The 16362-nt window shown below is 44.6% G+C and overlaps 1 protein-coding gene and 2 long non-coding RNA genes across 3 annotated transcripts in view; 2 read left to right on the top strand and 1 right to left on the bottom strand.

Moving 5' to 3' along the window:
* LOC142776709 (uncharacterized) overlaps window positions 1–2471 on the top strand; it is a 31971-nt gene extending 29500 nt beyond the window's left edge. The window contains exon 3 of the long non-coding RNA XR_012887736.1: window positions 951–2471. This is a non-coding gene — a long non-coding RNA (uncharacterized LOC142776709). The remainder of the gene's footprint in view (window positions 1–950) is intronic.
* LOC119160786 (uncharacterized) overlaps window positions 1–16362 on the bottom strand; it is a 156232-nt gene that overhangs the window by 27543 nt on the left and 112327 nt on the right. The window lies entirely within an intron of this gene.
* LOC119161669 (uncharacterized) lies at window positions 5632–16249 on the top strand. The gene is made up of 2 exons (XR_005108495.2): window positions 5632–6245; window positions 14393–16249. It is a non-coding gene; the product is annotated as an uncharacterized LOC119161669 (long non-coding RNA).

Raw genomic sequence — 16362 nt, 5'->3', positions numbered from 1 at the left:
ACATTTGCTTACTGAGCTTCTTATTCTCATCCCTCAGGACCTTGTTTTCTTTAGTTAGTGCCTCATTGTCATTCTTTACACGTTCATAGAGGTCATTGAACATCACAAGGCTTGTTTTCATCGCTGCGGCCTCCTGCCGAAGAGCCTGTAATTTCTTTGCTAGTTCCGCGCAAGTTGGCATTCTCACGATAAGTAATGAAGATAAGTAAACTCAAAATACGGAACACAAGACACAAAATAAAAAAAAGAAAATAAACTATATAAACTATATTAAAGGCAGCAGTGGAAGCGAGAAAAAACGCAAAACAGAAAGGAGTGCACCGAGAAGCAACGAACCTGGACGGAGCGAACACAGGGGTCAATGCTTGTACACAGCCACAACCACTGCTGCCAAAATGACGAGCAATGGCAAACAATGGTCTATTTGTAGGGCTCCTTGTCCGGTAGATGGCGAACGTAGCGGCTGAAGTTCAGTGACGTAGTTGCACGTGCCGAGGATACAGCAGCAGCAGCTAAGCAGTGCTGTCCAGTGAGCCGTGCAGATAAGATTCACCACCTGGACGGAGCGAACACAAGGGTCAATGCTTGTACACAGCCGCAACCACTGCTGCCAAAATGACGAGCAATGGCAAACGATGGTCTATTTGTAGGGCTCCTTATCCGGTAGATGGCGAACGTAGTGGCTGAAGTTCATTGACGTAGTTGCACGTGCCGAGGATACAGCAGCAGCAGCTAAGCAGTGCTGTCCAGTGAGCCGTGCAGATAAGATTCACCACCTGGACGGAGCGAACACAATGGTCAATGCTTGTACACAGCCGCAACCACTGCTGCCAAAAATCTGGGGGAGCTTATCTACCTTAAGAAATTTAGTGGGAGCATCATTTGCAAAAAGAGAACAAATATATTGTTACGGTTTATTAAAGGATGTCGGGTTTTGTTTTTTTTTGCAGGTGAGGATGAGATTGGGCATTCAGAAGTAAAGATGGAGTCCTCAGGCTGCACCAGACAACATCGTCTTCCTTTTTCACATCACCGGCGTATACCACAGTCTTAACTTACAGCACAAATTTCCCCAATGTAAACAGAATCCTTAAACGACATTACAGCATTCTGGAACGGAACAAAGTGAACGTCTGAAACGCGCATTCCCATTCGCTCCTGGCGTCGTTTACCGACGACCACGCAACCTCAAAGACACACTTGTCCGCTCTCAAATCAATACCTCACCCCCTAATAACACATGCCGACCTTGTTTAAAGTCACGATGTCTTGTATGTAAAGCGATGCGAGAAACACACAAAGCAACCAGCACACTATCCAAGTTTTCGATTAACATACGAGGAAACCTAACACGCGGTTCCTCTAATGTGATGTACCTACTCTGATGCAACGTGTGCAGTATGCAGTACATCGGACAAACAGAAACACCATTTAGGATTCGCTTCAATAATCACCGAGCCTATGCGAAATCAGCCCCAAATCTACCCCTATCAAAACATCTCAATCTTCCCGACCATGCATTCGACAAACTATCAGTAACGCTCTTAGAGACGAAATTTAAATGAAACCGAGAACGTGAACAGCGAGAGTCATACCTTATCCGTCGATTTAACACCTTCGATAGGGGAATAAATGAGAATCCGGGTACACTTGCTGCAATTAAAGCATTAGAAAACAGTAACGGCAATAATGAAAAAATTACTGAGTGCACGGCACTGCAGCTGCGAAGGGCACTGGACAACTCAAAATAATTGCAACTGTAACTACTCTTTCTAAGTACAGCTGGCATCTCTTTCTGTTGTTACCTCACTATACAATCAATTGTGCCAAACATGACATGCCCAACAGCAATTCTGTGCACAGTCGGGAGGCCCCTACTGCACGCGTAATGCAGAAGCGGGCAAGAATTGCCATTGCACCCGCTTGCCAGCCTCTGCAGGAATACGCGGCGCCCCTATTTCTATGACGAGATGTCGACGGGGCGCTGAGTAGTTAAAAGCTTAAACTTCTTTAAAAAGCTCTTTTTCCTCCACACCGAACCGCCAGAGCCAGGAGGCGCCGTCTGGTCGGGAACAATGCGTTAATATAAGGAAGGATACACAGATCACAGACATCCTAAAGGTGAAAAGGAGAAAGGGGGGAAAGATGGAGGGGGAAGGAAGAGTGAAAGGGGGCACCTGGGGAAGTCCACCTTATATTCTCCTTTTTTCTTTTGTTTTCTTTTTTCTTTTTCTTCTTTTTCTTTCTTTTTTCTTCTTTTTCGTTTTTTTTTCTTTCTTTCTCTCTCACCCTCTGATTCAAGATTGTATAAAGCTGAACACCAACAAACTGTACTCTCAATCCTGATGCAGGCCAGACTATAGGCCGAAACGTCGAAATAAACCACGTTGACCGCTCACAAAGGGTCTACTTGACTACTTGCAACGCTACGGCCACTCAACCACCATGCCTGCTTATAGATAGATAGATAGATAGATAGATAGATAGATAGATAGATAGATAGATAGATAGATAGATAGATAGATAGATAGATAGATAGATAGATAGATAGATAGATAGATAGATAGATAGATAGATAGATAGATAGATAGATAGATAGATAGATAGATAGATAGATAGATAGATAGATAGATAGATAGATAGATAGATAGATAGATAGATAGATAGATAGATAGATAGATAGATAGATAGATAGATAGATCTGTGTGTGTGTGTGTGTGTGTGTGTGTGTGTGTGTGTGTGTGTGTGTGTGTGTGTGTGTGTGTGTGTGTGTGTGTGTGTGTGTGTGTGTGTGTGTGTGTGTGTGTTGATGGTGGTGGTAAGAACATTTATTTACCAAAAAAAAACAGGAGGTATGCAGCGACCGCCTCACAAGAGGACGGCACTGACAACGAGTAGGTGGGGATTATTAGTACGGGAACCCATGGGAGTCGGCTTCTGCCTGGGTTCGTCGAACCAAGGCCTTTTGGCGATAGTTATAGTGCGAGAACAGAACGACGACACAGAGACAAGAAGGGCACGAAGGACACAAGCGCTAACTTCCAACTGAGTTTTTTTGTGCAGAGCGCGAAAAAAATATATAGAGGAGACAGCAAACCATGTGACAAAAACCATATGGCACAAAGAGCAAAACACGATTAAAGCACAGAAAAAGGCAAAGAAAGGTCTCTGAGGAAACGAAACAGAAAAGTAAAGGTAATATAACTACTAGCGCGCACCAAAACCTTCGAGGAACCTTAGTTCCCCCTCGGACAGAAATACGGAGGGCTTGCTCATGCAAGACACCTGTTCGCGTGCCATCTGCGCGGCCTCGACGATGTCTCGGGTGCTCTCATCCTTGTGCTTGTACAGCGTCGCTGTGTCCTTGTAAATGGACACACAGTTGCACTCAGTGCAGGGCTGAGCAAGAAAACCATCTTTCCCACCATCAGCACTGTACTGAGTGGAGATGTGCCCTCCACGTGCGTCGAGTGCCCTCCACGTGCGTCGAGACGCACGTGGAGGGCACATCTTCACTTTAATGGGAGTTGAACGCAATATTCCATGATGTGAATGTGTTGTATGTGTAGGCGGGCTAATAAGCGGCGGTCTGCTACCATCTGTGAAAGTCAAGTGTACTGATTTGTGAGGTGGGCCTCTCGAAGCTCCCGAAACGTATTCACCATGCCCAGGCCTAGAAGGCGCTGGTTAGAGGTGTTTGCGGGGAGGTCGAGGGCTCGTTTTACAATTTTGCGAAGGATGACTTCAAGTACATCCTCGTCTTGCTTCCGCAGGTGGAGGTATGGTGTAGAATACAAGATTTTACTGGTCACAAACGCATGTACCAACCGCAAAACATCTCTGTACCGTAGCCCCCCCCCCCCCCCGTTTATTTGAGACCCCACGGACTATGCAGCCCACCTGGTCACCCACCTACCGGAGTTTGGCCAATGTGGTGTCAGACAGTCTGTTTTGATTAATATAGACCTTCAGTACCCGGCCTTCTCTTTGTTCAGGGATTGGACCTGTCTCCAGTGAGAGATCAATTTTCGCTGTGCCCTTGAGTGAGGGGTGTATGTGCACAAATTCTGATTTGGATGGCGAGCACTGAAGGCCACATTGGCGGAAATAGCGGTCGACTATGCTCGCGGCTTGCTGCAGGTTCGCCTCAATATCTTCTAGTGCACCCTGCGTGGCCCAGATGGCGATGTCATCACCATACAACGCATGTTGTATACCATGAACATCAGCCAGCTGAGCCGTCGGGTGCATCATGGCAAAATTGAATAATAAAGCAGACAGCACCGCACCTTGTGGTGTACCTCTAGTTCCCTAGGAGAAAGGGCCACGTTCCTTGCCCTGTAAGCGTATGTAGGATTGTCTGTCGGTTAAAAACTGCCGAATGTGTCTGAATGCTCTCAAGCCACAGCCAGTTTGTTATGTGTGTGGATGTTCAACTACGCTAACGGAGGATTCTTGTAAGAAAAGTGGCAGAAGAAACCGTGTATTTTCGCCTCAAATATTTGATTGAGTAAATATTAGATCACTAGCGTTAGCAAATTTCACTCAAAGAATCCATTTATGCCATTTATATGCTAAAAGCACGGGAAAAGTACAGACAAGCCAAGGCGGTAGTGGTTAGAAGAAGAAGGCGTTTAACCCATTCCCCAAAGTGGGTACGTGCCATTTATCCAAGGAAACAAACAAACACATTTTTGCCGCCCAGTTTGTAGCACGGCGCAGCGCCTGCAAGCAAAGTCAACTCGGGAATCGCGTGCTAGCACAGAAACACGGAAAGGGGAAAAACAAATCTTAAAAAAAACTTTTACTACTGCATGGTTCTACTGGCCCGGCCTGCGGCCCCGTAAGCTCCCAGTGGGAAGACGGAATCACCCCTCTTTTTGGTGGCATTTGTTTTTTCACCACACAGAGCAGCACATGCTTTCCTTCGAAAGAAGTTGGGGCGCTGTAGTTCGGCTTTGGGGACAGAACGCATACACCACGCGTCCCGTCTCTCTCAGAGCACGGCCGGACTAGACTGCACCTGCGCGCTCGCTTGAAAAAAGCACGCGCAAGTGCAGTCTAGCCCGGCCGAGCTCAGAGAAAGAAGACCTGAATGAAGGAAAGGAATGCGGGCCTTCCGCTTTTTTCCTTTAGGTTCCTTTTTTAGCTCGCTGCGTTAGGAAGGAGACAACGCTCAGAGCAACGACAATTTGCTGAAGCGCTACCATGAAAAATCTAAGACGCACATGCATGCATTGAGTAGCATTTCCTTTGCCGTGTTCCTAGAGGCAGCCGCAACCCGCCGCCGAGGATTTCATGCGTACTCGTAAGTGGCAATGTTTCCTGACGCATTGCCAGTTTTGTCTTTTGGAAAAATTCACTTTGATCTGTGCAACTGATGTGTCAATCCGTCAGTCTTCTCTAGCTGACGGATAAGAGTGGCTCAGGTGAACGGCTGTTGTATCAGTCATCGTTGATCGTTTACGGGTATATATACGCATTTCATGTTTTTTTGTTCTTTTGTTTATGTTGCAAGAGCATCACAAAGATTGCTATTTTTCCCATTAGGGAGCACTGCAACAAGGAGTGCGAAAAGTGTGGATAGCGCGATGAACTGGTCTCGCCGTGCTGAAAGGAAGTCTGGTAAGATGCATGCTTGGTTGCTAAAGTCCAACGCAATTTTTTCCCGTTACATTAGGTCGCAAATGAGCTGTAAATGACTGAAAAATATCTGCCAGGCCCGCCTTGAAGGTAACATGGGTTGTCCTTAATGTATTTGCTCTACTGTTTGTTTCCAGGGACATATTACGAGGAAACTGTGTGCTCTGTGGCTTCAAGCACGTTTCACAATATCAACGCACCGACACAATTATTTCAAGTGCACAGTTTTTGTGTATATGCCCCCAAAATTGTTTTGTTGAATTGTGCGTGCACATTCGCATGCGCAAAACGCATGCAACTGTGCAACTAGTTATGTAACTAGTCTGCCTTTCTATAAGTAATAATCATTCTGTTTTTTTTTGTTTTTTCACTTTTCCCAGCACCAGAACGATACAAGCCTCATATCTCGGTGGTAAAACGTCGCACACAGAATACTTATTCCCGGCCAAAAGCACGAAAATTTACTGAAAGAGAGAACTGATCTAGCAGGAATACCACTTCATCCACTGTATAGTTGGGTTGCACAAGGCCTGCTGCAAATCCTTCCATGCAAACAATGCAGCATGAAAACAGAGTGCATTTATTCAACTGCGAAGTCCGCTGTAAGTGAGGAAGCTTACTTTTGTCTTTTATGGCGTTTTACATACTTACACGCTAAGAAGTGCAGACTTTAGGAGCGTTTAATTTCGTCTTACATGTGCACTAAGCCAATGCCATGTGCACAAAATACAAAAAAAAGCAGAACAAGGAACGTTGGCAGCCGACCTACAGCCGTCGGTAAATCGACGCTTATTTAATGTCGGGCCATGGTCAAGCCACGCGCGGCACGCACTTGGCCTCGTCGGCCAACGCGGTCGAGCCTACGTTGTGTGCCGACGTCGGCCGGCGTGAGGCCAATGTCAATCCCCAAGACCGGCCATACGTTGGTTTCCAAGGTCGGGCCAACCACTTCGCAGTCAGTCACAGACCTCTCGCCGACCTCTTGCCGAGGACAAATTTCTGCTTGGGGTGAGATCGATGACTTGACGCTGTTCTTCGGCGTCGCGGCTGTGTAATAAGGCCTACCAGAATGTTACGTTTCTATTTGGGTCATTGTAGGATGGGCAGGTCTATATCATGTGCACTAAACCTGCAGAGCTGTTTCAGTATGCACATCTGGAGTTAAACACTTCCGGGTGCCATTTACTGTACAGGTGAGGGTTTGGAAACACTTCGGTTTGCGATTTTTACCACATGCATAGTTTCCTCCTTTTTGTTCAGCTGTTAAGCGGCCTCTGGATAAATCTTACGGTGGAATTTATATGCGCGGTGATTTCCTGAAACGTTCGTAGTTCATCTCTTGTGAAGTGGGGCTAATCGAGCGAAGGCGGCAGGTCAGCGTCGACCGACCGGAAAGTGCCCCCTCGGGCGATCACGTGTGCCTTCTCATTCTCCTTCAGACCTTGATGGGCGGGGACCATATCAGCGAGATTCGCTCCACGGATACTTGTCTCAGAATTTTGGTGGCTGTAGCAGAGATCCTGCCCATATCATAGTTCTTAATGGCTGACTTAGAGTCGCTAACAATCATTCGTGTGCCTTTTTGTGCTATTGTCAATGCAAGCGCAAGTTCTTCTGCCTCTGCAGTGGTTGTGTTCTTAGAAGTGCAGCACAAGACCAGGTCCCCGCTCTCGCGAACCACTACCGCTGAGTATGCTCCCTTCTTACCTATTCTGCAGCGTCCGTGTAAAGCACGCCAGATCTACCTTTAAGTTTCGCCTGCAGGGCTAGAGCTCTAGCTTTGCATCTGCATTCGTGGAACACAGGATGCATGTTTTTCGGCAGCGGTGTAATTTTTAGTCTCGCCCTAGTTGATTTAGGTATGCTAGCTAGTTTGTCTAGAACACTTCGTAGGCTCACAACGTGACGTCACCGGTGCACGTGCAAGGCGGTGGTTGGCAAAACATTACCGCCGGTGGCTGAGTGGGGTGCAGTCGCTAGGTGCTTGCGGCAAATTTTGTTTTTCTTTTTGAAAGCTCAATCTTCATCTCACAGTGGCAACATTAGCTGTGGTATGTGTCAGAGAAAATCTAGGTGTGTGATAAAGAGCGTGATGAAATATTCACCACACTGACTGGCTGTTTATCTCGGAGAAGTGTACACACGCGCCGGCCTGTGCTAGGAACAGCGGCATCGCCTTCGAAAATGTGTAGCGTTGAGTATGGCGTGTAGCGTGCGTTGAAAGGCATCGATAATATTGGTTCACCTTTACGGACGGGAAAATTGGGAATATTGAGCGTGGTGTGTGCAGTGTGAATAACGCGATGCGTCCTGTTTGCGAAAACACTGGTATTCGTTGTTGGTCGGTTTCAGTAACCGGTTGTCAATGGAACTTTGCGATCTGACATTGTAGTCAAGATAAAAATACATTTGACGCGATCATCTGCGATTGGGTACATCTCAGCGTATGCGCGGCGTGCAGAAAAATAAAAGTTCATGATCTCCGGGTGATATAAACGACTACGCATGAACTATAAGCATGTTGTAGCGTTGCTGAATCTGCATATATGCTTCACCACGGCTATAACTGGTATTATTAAATACCTGATATGTGTTAATAGAAACAGCGGAGATTTTCGTTTCTTATCTACTTTGTACTTTTACGGCTCGATCCTTGTGAAGTGACAATGCGCATTAGAAGTGTGTATCAGGCCTACAGGAGAAATATGTATGTACGAAAGCACGTTATAGGTGTTAAATGCAGCAAGGTAAGTGTTCCAGATGATAGTATATATTATTAAGATGTCGGGTTTTACATAACATGAATTTTCACTGAGTTATTGAGAAACTCAGCGGCAGAATGTTACTTTGATTTTCACGAGGATATGTTAACCTCAGCCAAATCCATGGCAAGAACTGTTTCTTTTTTTTTATTCATCTCCGATCAGACTTTTGGGCAATGAATGAGAATCTTATTCGTGACAATGCGCACAGCAGCTCACAACCATGCTGCTGCCAATGCTGTACCTCGTTTAAAACTTCATTGCACATGCCACGATGTAAATTGAATAAGTTTGCATCCATGTCATGCAAATATTTCTCAAAGTGCCAGTAACCGTGTAAACTCAAAATGTTCGCGTTCGAAAAAGATCAGATTTTTTTTATGGCTGCCATCTACGCGGGTGAAGCCCACTGCGTGCTAGTCGCGTCTCTCAGTACTCAAAACAAAGCTTGTCCATCCATCCAACTACGAAGAGCGAATTTCTACACTATCAGTAGTGACCCTTCGGCGACCCCCTTCTTTCAGAAGCTGTTAGAACATAGCAATAAAGAAATTTCTGTCGAAGGAATGCAAACACGCAGCTCTGCTATGCAAAAAGATGCCGCCGGAGGAACTTTCTTGCCAACCAGCAGCTGCTCTGAGAGGGTATGGGGTGCCCGCAGTGACGTCACACTGTTTAGAAACAGGCAGAGGTCTATTGAAGACGCGAGGTTTCCTGAAAGAGAAACTTCGGGGGCAGCAGAACGACAACAGCACTGGACTTTGAGTGAGTGATTCTCGGAAGAGCATCATTCAGACTTTTGTTCCAAGGGCTTTGGGCTGAATAAGTTTTCGAACTCTTTAGTCTTTGTCTTGGTTGTTCGATGCATGCGATTGCATTGTAGTGCGTATTGTTGTTTGTGTCCGTTGTTTCGAGTGTGGCTGATTGTACTGTGTAGTACGTTGTTAGATTGGCGACATATCGTATTCAACTCTTGTCAAGTGTGCATATTTTTGTATCGACTGGATCTGCCAGAATTGAGAATATAATCTTGTTTTGTTTATCAACTCTCGGCTATGACTTGTTCTTTGGGCCACAGCCCAAATAGGACCACTTTTAAATTGTCCGCGCTTTCGTGGTGCAGTTCAGGGGGCCGATACTTCTGCCCTTGGAATGAGCCCGGCGATCGCCTCCCTAATTAACGGGACCTGTGACACTTGAGGATAGCAGCTCAGACGAGGACAATCGCCAAATTAGTGTGCTGAGCTCAGAGAGCTTTCGCTACATGCAGACTTGTGTGTGTGAGAGAGAAAAAATTATGAGAGGTCAGACATCAGAGATATTCACTGAACTGATCGGCACCATTTGTTGCCACCGCACACGCGTAGCAATGTTAATCCGGCAGTTTCTCGCGCTGGCTGATCGGTGGCACTTCAGGCACGCTACAGGCACGCAAGAATACACCAAATCAGGGAGTACAAAGTGATATGAGATGGACGTCATTTGAGGGCAGGGAAGCTAGCAGCAAGATAAAATTTGAGAAGCGATTGAGAGAAATGGGGGAGGAGGGTTGGGCTAGGAAGGTTTTCAGCTACTTGTACATGAAGAATGTCGATACAATATAAAATAAGCGAACCAGAAAATTAACTGGTAAATACTTAGAAAACAGCAGAGAGCCAGACCAAAAAGAAATGTCAGTTAAGAAGAAGGTGAAGGAAGCTGAGACCAATATGTGAAGAATTGGCATGATTAAGAAGTCCGCACTAGAGATCTATCGAACGTTTAAGCAGGAATTCGTCAAGGAAAGGATCTATGATAATACTCGGGGTAGTTCTCTACTGTTTGAGACCAGGACGGGAGTATTACGAACCAAGACATATCGGGCCAAATACGAAGGGGTAGACACAGTATGCAGTGCGTGTGGAGAGGAAGAAGAAACTGCCCAACACAGTAACACTTGATAATGTTCTGCAAAGGGCTTCACCCTATAGTCCAGGAAGATGGCGAAGAGTTTTTCAAAGCACTGGGGTTTAGGGACAGGGAGGGCAAAATAGACTTTAAGCGGGTAGACTTAACTAGAAGGAGGTTATCTGATTGGTGGCTAAAGTCAAGGCACGAGTGAAAATTAAACCCTTCACTGCAAAGTTCCTGTGCAACTTTACTATTTAAAGGGAAAAAAAAGATAAATGTAGTGGTTAGTTCACGAAGCATTACGGCTAGGTGGCGTTGGCCGCTGCCTGATCTAAAGAATACAGCCACATCCATCCATCTGGATATCAAGAGAGCGGACGATAGCGTGGCTCAAGATGACTTGTGGGGAATACTGGACACACTAGGTGTAGAAGATGGAGCCACCAATCTTTTAAAGGACATCTATAAAGGTAACAAGGTAGTTATAAAGTGGTAAAAATAGGTATCCAAGCCGACAGAGGTAAAACAGGGGCTTAGGCAGGGGTGTCCTCTGTCACCCTTGTTATTCATGATGTATGTACAAGGATTAGAGGTCAAATTAGAGGGAAGTGGACTTGGCTTCAGCTTCTATTTCGTCAAACAAGGAAAACTCATTGAACAGGCACTACCAGCATTGATGTACACAGATGATATAGTGCTGATGACCGACAACAAGGAAGATTTGCAGAGATTGATAGACATCTGCGGTAATTAGGGAGATAGGTCAGATTTCAGATTCAGTCAGGAAAAATCCATGATTTTTTATGATAATGAAGGTAGTCAGCTTCGAATACAAGAGGTCACGCTAGAGATAACAGATAAATACAAATATTTGGGTGTATGGGTGAGCAATAGGACCGAGTACCTAAATATACGTGACGACTAAAGATAACAAAAATGCAGCAGTGATGAAAAACACGGCACTGTGGAATTACAATGGGTATGATCTTGTGAGAGAAATATGGAAAGGGGTCATGGTTTTTGGTCTGACGTTCGGCAATGCGGTCTCGTGCATGAGATCAGAAGTTCAAGCAAGATCAGAAATTAAGCAACGCGGAATAGGTAGGCTTGCCTTAGGAGCTCACGGGAATACATCAAATCAGGGAGTACAAAGTGAGCTGAGATGGACACCATTTGAGGGCAGAGAAGCTAGCAGCAAGATAACATTTGAGAAGCAATTGAGAAAAATGAGGGAAGAGCATTGGGCTAGGAAGGTATTCGGCTACTTGTACATGAAGAATACCGATACAAAATGGAGAAAGCGAACCAGAAAAGTGAATGGTAAATATTTAGAAAACAGCAGGGAGCCAAACCAAAAAAGAATTGTCGGTTAAGAAGAAGGTGAAGGAAGCCGACACCGATATGTGGAGAATTGGCATGTTTAAGAACTCCGCACTAGATATCTATCGAACTTTTAAGCAGGAACTTGTCAAGGAAAGGATCTATGATAATACTTGGGGTAGTTCTCTACTGTTTGAGGCTAGGACGGGAGTATTGCGAACCAAGACATACCGGGCCAAATACGAAGGGGTAGACACAGTATGCAGTGCGTGCACATGTGGAGAGGAGAAGGAAACTGCCGAACACTTGATAATGTTTTGCAAGGGCCTTCACCCTATAGTTCCGGATGATGGCGCAGAGTTATTCAAAGAACTGGGGTTTAGGGACAGGGAGGGCAAATTAGACTTTAAGCGGGTACAAATAACCAGAAGGAGGTTATCCGATTGTTGGCTAAAGTCAATAAGGCATGAGTGAAAATTAAACCCTTCACTGCCAAGTACGAGTCCTCAACCTTGCTATTTAATGTAAAAAAATCAATCTAGTTTTCAGTTCGTTAAGTTTTACGGCTTGGTGGCGTTAGCAACTGTCCGATCTTTTAAAGAATACAGCCATATACATCATTCCATCCATTCATTTATCTGGGCAGATCCGAGATCGCCGATGTATTCGTTTGGTACGCTGCCTCTCACGCTCCGATTGCGAGCTGCCTCTGCATCTGGCGACTCTGAGCCAGAGGACCAGAGCGGCCAACCGAATACAATACTCGGCTGCTGACCCGCAGGTCACGGGATCGAATCCCAGCTGCAGCGGCTGCATTTGTGATGGAGGCAAAAATGCTGTAGGTTCGTGTGCTCACATTCGGGTGCACGTTAAAGAACCCCAGGTGGTCGAAATCTCCAGAGACCTCCACTACAGCGTCTCTCATAAGGTAGTTTTAGGATGTTGAACCCCACATACCAATCAAGTTTTCTGATGACTTTGGTTTTTGCTCACTCGCATTGTTAAAGCATAAGGTAGTGCACACCAGGCTACACAAGGAACACGCACACGAAGGGACAACACAAGTGCCGAGGGTCATCCCTTCGTGTGCATATTCGTTTTGTAACCTGGTGAGCGCTGCCATATGCCGTAATGACTTTCCAATTAGTCCGCAAGTACGTCTCACGCATAGTTAACACATTTAGAAAATCATACAATTGAAAATGTGAATGGGACAAACATTCCGATTATTCAATCTAAGTTCAGGGCTGCATATTACGAGTATAATTTTTTTGGAGAAGTAAAAACCACGTTTGCAGCTGCACAATGACCTACTACTTCATGGACACCATGTTTTGTTTGGAAAATGGGCGTGCTGAAAAAGTGGTGCTAAGAAAAAAAGGGGAAAAAGTATTCTTGCTAAGTGAACAATAACAGCATTTTACATATTAATTCCTGCAACTGTTTGGCTCTCATAATAATTAAAACAGAATTTATTTCAGCAAAGCAAATGAGAAAATTATCAGTAAACATGGTACAATTTTTTGGCATGGTAGCAGGCATGCACTTCGGTTCTGTAGCTTCCACAATGCTGTCAAGAAAAGTTGTCACTGCGTACAGATGCGTTACACAGTAGCTACAGGCAGCACCCAGAGGGCATGCTGAACCTTCAGAAGTGCTTGGAACTTTTTTAAAAGCATTGTTGAGCTTGAAGACACAAGAGCACATTAACCCTTTGAGCGACTGTGGAACACATACGTCCGACTTTTCCGCCTGCAGGAAACCTATCAATTGAAATGCTGGATGAGTTGCTCTTTTTCTTGTTTTTGGGAAAGGCGATGTTAGCTCCTGGTCATCATAGGTTTTCGTATAGTTGGGTAATAACTTGACTAAAAAATGCATCGGAATGATTTCCCGTGAAACTATCCCGCTCATTCCTCAGCGCAATTGCGGATATTGATGCTTTGAAATATTTTCTTGATGTGGTGTACCTCTTCAAAAATGGGCATATGTTCAGGGACATCTGTGCGCGACAATTTAAACAACATAAGTAAGAACAGCCAAATGGACAAAAAAAAGTGGTTGAGGTGTGCAGTGAAGAAAGCTTTAGAGCTTGAGAAAGTGATACTCTTTGCCACTTGCTTTGGGCCTTTTCATTCCGAAATTCCTGTTGACACAATCGCGAGATGGTGCCTTCATGAGACAGTGTTTTTCCACATTTTGAAAACACTCTCACCAGTCAACGAGACATATGTCCCATTGGCCTGATTTTGATGAAATGTTTCATAAAAAGATCATCCTTCTGAAAGGCAGAGGGTACTACTCTTGGGCAGAATAGATGACAACCATAATTTCCTTGTGGTTCATATCAATACACCACAGCCAGTTTTTATACAACTGTGTCACAACTATAGGATAACCTGTGTAGCATTAAATTAACAGGATGAAAGAATAGACTAGTTGGTGGTGATGCATTATGAAAACGTGTGGCGCACAAAAAAAGACAGAGACGACTGGACGATGCACTTTCCGGCGCATCATTCTGTTGTCTTAGTCTACACATTTGTCATGCTCCACACATTTTTAAGAATGAAAAGGTTACTTTTTTTCCCTCTTTTGAGTGGAAAATTGCTTTTTAACTGGTTTCTCATCACTTCTAGAAATGTATCCGTCCCCAATCACTTTATTTCTGTCATCTTAGATTTTGAACGTGCTGTCTTGGGTAGTGAGAGTGATGCCTTAATATTTGTGAAGTGGCACCTCCATTCTGAGTACTTATCGCTGGTTTTTTTTTGCAGGCTCTTTGTGTAAAGTATAACGAGAAAGCGATGTGTTCAGCATTCACAATGCTTATGTTATGCAAAGCCTCCAAGGGATGTGGCCAAAGGACGACTTGAGGAATCTGTGCACTCAATCGGCACAGTCTTCAGAGCAAAGTTCACCTTTAATGAAGATATAAGTGTGAGAAACTGAAGCAGCAGACAGCTCCAAGACATTATCTGTACAATTGACGTTTAGAGGAGCTGCAAGTAACGAAAGGAAAGAAGAATAAAAAGTGTATCTTCAGTGTTTATTTACTTTTATTACAACCATTTTTTTCTGATGTTTCTTCGCGCTTCGCCCTCTATTATTCCACCGAATCCCAAACAGGCTTTCATTTATGTTCCCCTTTCTATCAGTTTTTTCGTATCAATGCGTTGTATTTTTGAACTGTTATATGATGTCTGTTTCTTGGTTCTGTATGAGCAGATGTTTGTCGTCGGTTTTTTTTTCTGTACGGGTGCGCGTAAACCACTACAATTGTGTAAGTACTGGCGTTTTACTTTGATGCACTAGTTCTTGATGGTGTAGCTCTGCGTGACGTGTTTCCTTTCCTGTTGTATCTTCATATTTGTTTCCTTTTTTGTATCGCCCACCCCTGCCTAAGGCCTCATGTGTGAGGCTGGCAGTACTTATAAAATAACTAAAATAAATAATTCAAAATTGGTGAAAGGGCGGCACTGCATAAAGCCGGTGAATGCTTGTCAAACTGTGGAAATACAAAACAGAAGCAGATGATCTTACTATACGCATGACATCTGCTTTTCTTTCCTTTGCCCCAAGAAAGCACAAGGTAAAGCTAAGTGTACTAGGGAGCTGATGTCTGGGGACGTAGCAGATGTTCAACATAAAAATTTTCTTGCTTAAAACAAGGCGCTTATATTAAACTCTACTCCATAAATTTTGTTTGTATGGTTTACATTATACTCTCAATGCCAAACATACAGAGGAGAGTGGTTAATACATTTACGTTATACAGTGTTATGCAAGATAGCTTGAAAAGATTAATGGTCTGAGTTGTTGGCGACTGGGTGGAAAAGGTGGTTCTATAGGCGAGGTGTAAACTCGCAAATGCACCCGGTCTGCACTGGCTTCCGGTTCAATGGCTCTCCGTCCATCTGCTACGTCACTTCTTGGGTATCGGTGTAATCAACCTGCCGTGGATCTTTACTGGGAGCGCCTGTACGTAAATACCAAATGTGTCAGACACACGAAACCATCCATGCAGGATTTGCGGAAATATCACCGACCTGACGCTAGGCATCCAAAGGTTATACTACTCACCGTGGCTGTCCTTATTACCACAAAACCCACTTTTATATTTAGTCTTTATCCCAAAGAAATACTACATCCCTTTGTTCTTGGTGCTTGAACTTGAGCAACCGACAGCTTTACAATCAACCACGATTGTGTGAGGGATTAGTTTGCAACACAATTGAAAAAAAAAAAGAAGTGTCTACAGCTCCAAAAACGCAGCCAGAAAAACAGGGCGTCATGGATATCTTGAACCGGAGGCCAATGCAGACTGCGCCTCCCATGAGCCTTTACGGGTTTACGCCTCACTTATTCAAATGCTCTCTTCGGCACGAATGAATTGAAGAAGTTCGTGTGGCAACTTGGCACTTTGACTTTGATGCCACCTATTCGCATTCAGGTATAGCAAGTAGTGTGACACCACCACTTCAACATTTTGCTACGTTTACACTCCTTGTTCCTTAAAACTACATGGTCATCGACCTCCACGCTTCTTTGACACAATTACTAGCAACTATCCTGACATGCGACGCAATTCTATATCTTGTGGAATTAAAAAGATTGTCAGAATCGGCACAGAATTGCTATTTTGCTTTCTCTAAAATGCATATTGTAGCAGAAAGGCGCAAACCAGTGAAAGGGATAAAAAGACCATTCCTTTTCTAGCAACCAGCAGCAGATCAGAAGAATCCAT

The sequence above is a fragment of the Rhipicephalus microplus genome, chromosome X, assembly GCF_043290135.1.
Source record: "Rhipicephalus microplus isolate Deutch F79 chromosome X, USDA_Rmic, whole genome shotgun sequence".
Classification (NCBI taxonomy): domain Eukaryota; kingdom Metazoa; phylum Arthropoda; class Arachnida; order Ixodida; family Ixodidae; genus Rhipicephalus; species Rhipicephalus microplus.
This window is presented reverse-complemented; position numbering and strand designations above follow the sequence as displayed.